The following is a 10,652-nucleotide window of genomic DNA, read 5'->3' as shown; positions in this document are numbered from 1 at the left end:
CCATTCACAATAGCCATAAAAGCAATCAAATACCTTGGAATAAACATAACCAAGGACGTTAAGGATCTCTACGATAAAAATTACAAAACCTTAAAGAAAGAAATAGAAGAGGATACCAAGAAAATGAAAAATCTTCCATGCTCATGGATTGGAAGAATCAATATCATCAAAATGTCCATTCTCCCAAAAGCAATTTATAGATTCAATGCAATACCAATCAAAACACCAAAGGCATTCTTCTCAGATCTAGAAAAAATGATACTGAAATTCATATGGAGACACACGAGCCCTTGAATAGGTAAAGCAATCTTGTACAACAAAAACAAAGCCAGAGGCATCACAATGCCAGATTTCAGGACATACTACAGGGCAGTTGTTATCAAAACAGCATGGTACTGGTACAGAAACAGATGGATAGACCAATGGAACAGAATTGAAACACCAGAAATCAATCCAAACATCTACAGCCAACTTATATTTGATCAAGCATCCAAAACCAATCCCTGGAGTAAGGACAGTCTATTCAATAAATGGTGCTGGGAAAATTGGGAAAATTCATGCAGAAGCATGAAGCAAGACCCCTACCTTTCACCTTACACAAAAATCCACTCAACATGGATTAAAGACCTATATCTACGACCCGACACCATCAAATTATTAGAGAGCATTGGAGAAACCCTGCAAGATATAGGTACCAGCAAAGACTTCTTGGAAAACACCCCAGAAGCACAGGCAGTCAAAACCAATATTAATATTTGGGATTGCATCAAATTGAGAAAAGTAAAGAGGCAACTGACAGAATGGGAAAAAATATTTGCAAACTATGCAACAGATAAAGGGTTGATAACCAGAATCTACAAAAAAAATCAAGAAACTCCACAACATCAAATCAAACAACCCACTTAAGAGATAGGCCAAGGACCTCAGTAGACATTTTTCAAAAGAGGAAATCCAAATGGCCAACAGGCACATGAAAAAATGTTCAGGATCACTAGCAATCAGGGAAATACAAATCAAAACCGCAATGAGGTTTCACCTCACCCTGGTTGAATGGCTCACATTCAGAAATCTACCAACAACAGATGCTGGTGAGGATCTGGGGGAAAAGGGACATTAACCCACTGTTGGTGGGAATGCAATCTTTTTAAGCCACAATGGAAGTCAGTCTGGAGATTCCTCAGAAACCTGAATAGAACCCTACCATAAAACCCAGCCATACCACTCCTTGGAATTTACCCGAAGGAAATGAAATTGGCAAACAAAAAAGCTGTCTGCACCCTAATGTTTATTGCAGCTCAATTCACAATAGCTAAGACCTGGAATCAACCCAAATGCCCATCAACAGTAGACTGGATAAAGAAATTATGGGACATGTACTCTATAGAATACTATACAGCAGTAAAAAAAAAATGAAATCCAGTCATTTGCAGCAAAATGGAGGAATCTGGAACATATCATGCTGAGTGAATTAAGCCAGTCCCAAAGGGACAAATATCATATGTTCTCCCTGATCGGTGACAACTAACCAACCACAAAAAAGGAAACCTGTTGAAGTGAAATGGACACTATGAGAAACAGTGACTTGATCGGCCCTTTTTCTTACTGTTGATGTACAACTTAATATTTTATCCCATTTAGTACTTTTTTGTTCTAGTTAATACTATTGGTTGAACTCTGTAATTAACACACAATTATTATTTGGTATTTAAATTTAACTGAAAAGTGATCCCTGTTAAATATAAGAGTGGGAATAAGAGAGGGAGGAGATGTGCAATTTGGGACATGCTCAAGCTGACTTGCCCCAAATAGTGGAGTTAGAAATGTGCCAGGGGTTTCCAATTCAATCCCATCAAGGTGGAATGTACAAATGCCATCTCACTAGTCCAAGTGATCAATTTCAGTTCACAATTGATCACACTGATAGGTCTAAGAGTCAAAGGGATCACACAAACAAGACTAGTGTCTGCTAATACTAACTGTTAGAATTAAAAAAGAGAGAATGATCCAACATGGGAAGCGGGATACACAGCAGACTCATGGAATGGCGTATGTCCTAAACAGCACTCTGGCCTCACAATCAGCCCTTAAGGCAGGCGGATCTAGCTGAAGAGCCCATGAGAGTATTTTAGGCATGGAAAGCCAAGACACCCTGGGGAAAAAAAAAGGGAAGACCTAAATGAAAGATCTCTGCTAGTGAGATTCCAGTAGAAAGAACGGGCCATCAAAGAAGGAGGTACCTTTCTCTGAAGGGAGGAGTGAACTTCCACTTTGACTATGACCTTGTCTAAATAATATCAAAGTCGGTGAATTCAAAGTGCTTCCATAGCCTTGGCAACTCATGACAAGAGCCTAGGGTGATTACTAATGCCATAAACAAGAGTGTCAATTTGTTAAGTCAACAACAGGAGTCACTGTGCACTTACTCCTCATGTAGGATCTCTGTCCTTAATGTGTTGTTCAATGTGCATTAATGCTATAACTAGTACTCAAACAGTATTTTTCACTTTGTGTTTCTGTGTGGGAGCAAACTGTTGAAATCTTTACTTAATATATACTAAATCAATCTTCTGTATATAAAGATAATTGAAAATGATTCTTGATGTGAATGGAATAGAAGAGGGAGCGGGAGATTGGAGGGTTGTGGGTGGGAGGGAAGTTATGGCGGGGGGAAGCCATTGCAATCCATAAACTGTACTTTGGAAATTTATATTTACTAAATAAAAGTTTAAAAAATTAAATATTTATTCATCCATTTGAAAGGCAGATTTAGAGAGAGATGGAGAGACAGGGAGAAAGAGAGAGATCTTCTTTTCACTGGTTCACTCCCAAATTGTCCTCAATTGCTGGAGCTGCCCAGGAGCCAGGAGCTTCTTCTGGGTCTCCCAGATGAGTGCAGGAGCCCAGGAACTTGGGGCATCTTCTACTGCTTTCCTAGGCACATTAGCAGGGAGCTGGGTTGAAAGTGGAGCAGCAGGGACTCAAACCAAGGCCCTCATGGTGTGCCCGTACTTCAGGTGATGGTTTAACCCACTGTGCCATAGCACCAGCCCCTAATTAAAATATCTTAGCACTCATGTTTTTAACTTCAGATGCAGATCTGGATGCCATGCATCAAATATTTTAGATAGAAGAATAGAATCTTTGAAAAAGTATGCCTTACTAAGGCTTATTATTTATACATCTACTAACATCCTAGGAAGAAATGCATTGCTCAGTAGTGATAGTATTGATCTTAAAATTTGCATCTTATAAGCCGGCGCCGCGGCTCACTAGGCTAATCCTCCGCCTAGCGGCGCCGGCACACGGGGTTCTAGTCCCGGTCGGGGCTCCGGATTCTGTCCCGGTTGCCCCTCTTCCAAGCCAGCCCTCTGCTGTGGCCAGGGAGTGCAGTGGAGGATGGCCCAAGTGCTTGGGCCCTGCACCCCATGGGAGACCAGAAAAAGCACCTGGCTCCTGGCTCCTGCCATCGGATCAGTGCGGTGCGCCGGCCGCAGCGCGCCGGCCACGGCAGCCATTGGAGGGTGAACCAACGGCAAAAGGAAGACCTTTCTCTCTGTCTCTCTCTCTCACTGTCCACTCTGCCTGTCAAAAAAAAAAAAAAAAAAAATTTGCATCTTATTACCATTTTAATTAGCTTTTGGAATATCAGTCAAGTTGGATTTATTTTCATCTGCTTATTGACAATATGAATTATTCTTAAGTGAACTGCCTGTTAACAGTTGTATCCATTCTATTGGAGTGACTAAGCTTTTGAAATGCTTTAATGTTCAAGTTTCTATTGAAAGCAAATCATGGACAGTAATGCTATCCTTATATATAGGAAATTATTCATTTTATGAACAAAAATGTTTTATCAATGTCTTTGTTGAGTAACATTTCAGTACTCTTGTTGGACTAACAGCATTAGATTGAAGAGAGAATGAAAAAAGTTGTTGAACCTGGATATTTAGTTCTTTTTTTAAACATAGGACATAATTTAGTATATTTTAATTCTAATGGTCAGAAACTAGTTGTGTCAGAAAATTTAAGAGAAAAGTAACAAGGAGTGACTGATAGAATTATGCACAAAAGAGAAGGGGAGATAAGATCTCTAGCACAAATATAAAACTATCCTTAAGAGAGAGATCTACACTTTGTAACAAAAGGAACTTGGAAATCTTGGTAAAGATAAAAATGTATATGTATATATATATATATGTATATGTATATATCTGTGTATTAACATCAAGATAACTGTGTAGTATTCAATCAATAAGATATACTCTACAAAACGAAAACGGATTGTCCTGAGACAATTTGGAAAGTGAGGTGTGAGGTAAGATCGATGGTTTGGATATCAAAAAATGTTTTAAAATGATGCCTTTGGACAAGCAATAAACTAGGAGAAAATATTTGCAAAGCATATATCCAGTAAAAAAAAACTTACATCTGGAACATACAAAAATATGGTTACAATTCAACAAGAAGACAACTTGATTAAAGAATGGCCATAAATATGAATATGTAGTAAAACACAATATACAAATATCTAATAAGCACATGAAAAACTTTTGGCATCATTAGTCATTAGGTAAATCTAAATTAAAACTGTAAGGTAATACAGTTTAACATCCTCTAAAACGGTTATAATAATTTCTTTAAATAGAACACCAAGTGCTGCCAAGGACATGGGAGCCACCATATATTGCTAGTAAGATCATAAACGGGGCAGCCACACTGGGAAAGTTTGACAGGTTATCAAAAAGATAACCATAAGTCCACATACAACCCAGCCATTCTTCTCTTAAGAATGTATACAAGATAAATGAAAACATATGCCCACTCAAAGCTTGCAAAGGAATGTTCATAGTAACATACTTCATTGTGGAGAAATTTGGAAACAACCTAAATGTCTACCAGCTGGGGGATAGATAAACAGAAATGTGGTATAGATCCACAAAGTGCAATATTCTTCAACAATAGTGAGAAATCAACTACTTACATGCACTTTGTCATGAATAAACTTCAAAAACTTGAAGCCAAGCATAAGACACCACATAATGTGTATTCCCATTCATAAAAAAGGTCCAGAATACAAATTTATACACATAAAAGTAAATTATTAGTTGCCTGCAGCTAGAGGTTGATATAGGCTTAACTATAAGTAGGAATGAGATTTTATGAGTGGAATGAAAATATAATAAAACTGACCTATGATGATAACAAACTATTTGTAAACTTACCAAAAATCATTGAATTGCACATTTAAAATGAATGAATTTAGTGATATGCTTAAAATGCTTCAATAATATTGCTTCAAAAATAACTCATGAGGATTCCAAGATGACAAGCAATAAATATTTGAAATACATTAAAAAGATTTTAAAATGAGAAACATGATTGTATGTTAGCTGAAGACCTAAAAATCCCGAGTGCAGAATACTACAGATCAAATTTTCTTACATTCTATTTAAAGGTGTTAGGAATGTTTCTTATGGATTTTAAGGGATTGCTTCGAAAGTGTGTTAGGACCTTTGGCTCATACACTATCTTAAGAACAAAAAGGGATTGGCACTCATGAATCTTAGAAAAGAGCTGTAAGAATAACAATCTCCTAGGGTGATGGACAGCGGAATCTATTGCCTGACTGATTCGTCAGTCCTGAGAAGGTTGATGCCTGCCCTGTGTCTCTGATAGCATAGAAAGTAGAGCCTACATCAGTATTGGTCTTCATCCCATCCAGAATTTGTTGGGGGTATGGAAAATATGCATTTTCTGTGGAAGGAAATGAAGCAAGAAGGAATAATACAGGCATTCAAAATTCATCTAAAGTTCTTTTGCTATGAAGGCTTTCTAAATGGGTAATATGATCTCTCCAGAGTATAGGAGCTGACCAAAACCCAAAGGATGTGAGGAAGACAGAAGAGGCCAATCAAGGGATGCTTTACATTATATAAGGAATGGCAGGTGACAAACATTAAAGAAAAAAAGCATGTCTAAGAAACCCTTAAATATTCACAGAGTATTTAGCCTTTATAAAATCCTCTAGAGACCCATGACACTATATTATGACAAAAATGAAAAATTAAGGTATTTCTTTAATCCTATATATTTTTTCTCTTTCTCTCTTCTCATGTAGAAAATTATTGAAAATCATAACTTGAAATCTACAAGGAATGATTGAGGAAGAATAGGGAAATAAAGTAGAGCCCAATTTTCACCCACATTTCTAAATTCAGGCTTCCATCTAGAAATAAGCCAGAAATGAGGGAGGCAGTTTAAAATAGATATCACAGATTTCATCATTCTGTGTAGGATGACAGTATTATTTGCCAAAATGAAACTTTTATTTTTAACCACAGTTAACAGAAACCTTTTGATTACATGGGTATAATTTGAAAAATTTTGACCCCTAAAAAACTAGTCCCTCACAGGTTTTAAAGACTACTGGTGGAGATATAAAATGTCACCTATTGATTCCTCTATCAAATTCTATTTTTGTCCCAATTATTAAAAAAAAGATGGCAACATGAAAGTCCTAGTTGAAAAGAAGATTATGAAATTGAGTGTGCATTGTCAAGTGGGTCTCAGTAGAAGGTGGTGAATTAATTAAAGTGTACAATGGAGTCCAGTTTGCCTGAATCTCATCCTAGTTGTGCAACTTAATGGCCGTATGATCTTAGTCAAATCACTTAAGCTCTTTTTTATATCCATTTACTCATGTTTAAAAAAGACCAATGGTGGTGCTTATTTATGATTATGAAGATTATAAAATTGTTAGCACTTAGAGCAGGGAAAGGATTCTATTAATGTTATCTATTATCACTATTAAATTCCTCTGAATGACTTGGCTGCATATATATAGGAAGAGGTCATGATAACATGAAATTATGCAAAACTGAGATGTAATGTGATAGAAAGACATGAGCCAGTTCAGAAAATTGACTATAAATTGGATAAATCAAAGGGTTGGAGAATCTGTGATGTGTAAATAGAATAGAAGAGGAGGAAAGGGCTAATAAATAGGAGATGATGATTTGCCCCATGGAACAAATGAAAAGATAATTGATAATTACACATTATGGATGCCAGTCTGTTCAGACTTCTATAACAACAGAGAACCTGGGTGGCTTTAAACCATAGAAATCTATTTCTCATATTTTGAGAAGCTAAGAAGTCATAGGTAAAATCACAAGCAGGGTCTATTTCTTGATTAAACTACCTTCTGCTCTCATGCAAGGGGCATGGAACTCTCTGTGACCTCTTTTACAAAGCACTAATACCATTCATGATGTCTGTACTATCACAAATTAAGCACCTCTAAACAACATCACACTGGGATTAGGTTTGAAAAGTTGAATTGATGGCCATTATCCCCTTGTCTTAGATAATAGTGCCTGGCTTCTATTGAGATGGCTGATCCATGTCATCTCTTTATTAAACAATCACTAGTCCAAAGGCTTTTTTTCTTTACCTCACTTCCCAAATGGCAGCAATGGCAGGGGGTAGGCCACGCCAAAGCCAGGAGCCAGGAGTTTCTTCCGGGTCTCTTGCATGGTGCAGAAGACCAAGCGCTTGGCCCATGCTCCACTGCTTTCCTGGGTAAATTAGCAAGGAGCTGGAATGCAAGTGGAGAAGCTAAGACAGGAAACAGTACCCATATGGAATGCTGGCATTCCAGGTGGCAACTGAACCTGCTATGCCAGAATGTGGGCCCGTTAGTCCACATTCTTACTGCTCTTTCTCAAGGATGCTTTCTCATTCTTCACCGTGTATATACAACCGAAAACTTTTCATATATTTTATGTTCTGTCTCCATTTTGGTTAAATTTTTCCCCTTGTGTCAGATCTCTTTTCTTGAATTTTATTCTAATCAACCACAAGAAACTAGTCTGCTCCTTTGACACTTGGCTCGGAAATTTTCTCAGCTAAATATCTAGTATCATTCTTCACAAATTCAATTTTCCATAAAAAAAACTATGACACAGATGCAATTCAAACACATTTTTGTTACTTTATAACAAGGGCTATTTTTCTCCAATTTCCAATTACAGTCCCTTATTGCCTGCTGACATCTCACCAAAATGACCTAGATCATCAGACCAATGGAGCAATGACGTAAGTCTCATAATTGGACATCTAGATGGAGGTAGCTAAGTCCCCAGAACTCTTATGATCTGTGACCTGGCAGATGCAGTGTCATGTAAATATTGCCAAGTTTTGTGCCCTCTGTAGATGTGGCCAATATATCCAGGACCACAAAAGTGCCCACCTGAGACCTCCACACTCATGGCTTCATCACCTTGCTAGGGTGTCTGAATATCATCATGTTGAGTCTTACATTTCAACAGACGGGTTTTTGTAAGGACATAAACCATTCAATCCATTGCAGAAAGGAAATAGAACTGGGTATTGTCAACTTGTGTACGGTTTTAACGTCACTCAATAATTTCCAGACTCATAGAAGATATTATAACTTAAAAAATATGATGGTAAAATATAGGAGCTTGCTAAATATAAACAAAAGGAAAATGAAGTGCAAATACATTTATATATATATATATATAAAATTTCCATAACTATGTTGTATGTACAGTTCTGACCATAATGCTCGGTCCTACAATTTGTTACATAAATGTACATCAGCAAATACATGCACCGTAGAGTAATTAGGACTTTTTTCTTATTGGGAGAAGCAGTGATTGCTAAGATACAATATGGAATGAGTGAAGTCTGATCTTGTATGTGATACTTCATCAGACTTTGAAGAGGATATTGCAAATTATAATGGGAAGATTTATAGTATATGAGAATATAAGCAGCTCTGGCCTGAAACAGCTTCAAACAACAAAGCACAATTGAAGAAGGGCCAGGTATTACCTGAAACAGAGCCAGAAAAAAATGACATTAAGTCACATGCAAACCATATTCTTCATAGAATGAGGCATCACATAATGATTTCAGAAGGAAGAGAACAGTGAAGGATGATCACATTTGTTCATTATACTGATGGTGTCCCACTTGCTGTATTTATAGAGGTATTATAATTTCTACCCAAAGCCTAGGTAAAATAGACATTTGGCATAATTTATTCCTTAATTCACTCTTTCTGCATACTATGTACAAAAATATTCTAGGCATACTCATATAACTGAAAAACCAATATAAAAATAATACTGGATAAAAGATGACAGAGGGCCAGCGCCACGGTTCACTTGGCCGATCCTCCACCTGTGGCGCCGGCACACCGGTTTCTGTTCCTGGTTGGGGTGCCAGATTCTGTCCCGGTTGCTCCTCTTCCAGTCCAGCTCTCTGATGTGACCCGGGAGGGCAGTGGAAGATGGCCCAAGTGCTTGGGCCCTGCACCCGCATGGGAGACCAGGAGGAAGCACCTGGCTCCTGGCTTCGGATTGGCGCAGCGTGCTGGCCGTAACAGCTATTTCGGGGATGAACCAACAGAAGGAAGACCTTTCTCTCTGCCCCCACCCCCTCTCTAACTCTGCCTGTCAAAAAAAAAAAAAAAAAGATAACAGAAAATAAATGGGAAACAAAATGAGTAAGCTATGTAGAAAGTGTGTCATTATATGAAATGATAGAGCAAAGTAAAAGGTTTGAAGTCTATTGAAACAAATCGGTTGTAGAATAAATCTTTAGAATAAGAGCTAAACATTTGAGCAAAGCCTTGAAGAAACTGAGTGAGTTACTTATGAATATATAAGGAAGAACATTTCAGGAGAAAGCACAGCCAGTGCAAAGCCCTATGCAAAAGTCTACAACTCATTATCCCATTAGAGAAATGATGGTGATTTGTACCAGAGTAGCAGGTTTTAAGGTTATAAGTATAAAGACCTGGTGAGTTAAGCAAGATAGAATATATACATGGATCATGATAAAGAGTTGCCACACCTTCAGAATGTGATTATTTCAGATAGATACTGAAAAGGCAAAAAAAAAAAAAAAAAAAAAAAATTGCACAGCCTAAGCCTACAAATTTACAGATGAAAAGATATGGATCATTGGACAATTGACCTGTTAATTTATCTTATTTATTCTTATCTATATTGCAAAGAATAAGTAAGAAAAACTGGATTTCTACTTTGAGCTCATTTACTAGAAGATGTTTCCTAATCAAAGTAGCATATTATAAAACCTGCCTGGAGGGGCTGCCATTGTGGCATAGCTAGTAAAGCCACCGCTTGCAGTGCCAGCATCCCATAAGGGCACCAGTTCAAGTCCCAGCTGCTCCACTTCCGATCCAGCTCTCTGTTTTGGCCTGGGAAAGCAGAAGATGTTCCAAGTCCTTGGGCCCCTGCACCCGCATGTGGGACCCAGAAGAAGCTCTTTACTCCTGGCTTTAGATTGGCACAGCTCCAGCCTTTGCGGCCATTTGGGGTAAGAACCAGCAGATGGAGGACCTCTCTCTCTCTTTTTCTCTCTCTCTGCCTCTGCCTCTCTGTAAATCTGCTTTTCAAATAAATAAATAAATCTTTAAAAAAAAAAAAAAACCTACCTAAAGATGTATAAATGATAGATAAGAAATTATAATCAAGACTAAAATTTTGGGCCAGCGCCATGGCTCGATAGGCTAATCTTCCAACTGCGGCGCCGGCACACCGGGTTCTAGTCCCGGTCAGGGCGCCACATTCTGTCCCAGTTGCTCCTCTTCCAGTCCA

The sequence above is a fragment of the Oryctolagus cuniculus genome, chromosome 8 (assembly GCF_051225735.1).
Source record: "Oryctolagus cuniculus isolate XC-2025 breed Fujian yellow rabbit chromosome 8, ASM5122573v1, whole genome shotgun sequence".
NCBI lineage: Eukaryota > Metazoa > Chordata > Mammalia > Lagomorpha > Leporidae > Oryctolagus > Oryctolagus cuniculus.
The sequence above is the reverse complement of the archived record's forward strand: the minus strand, read 5'-3'. Positions refer to the sequence as shown.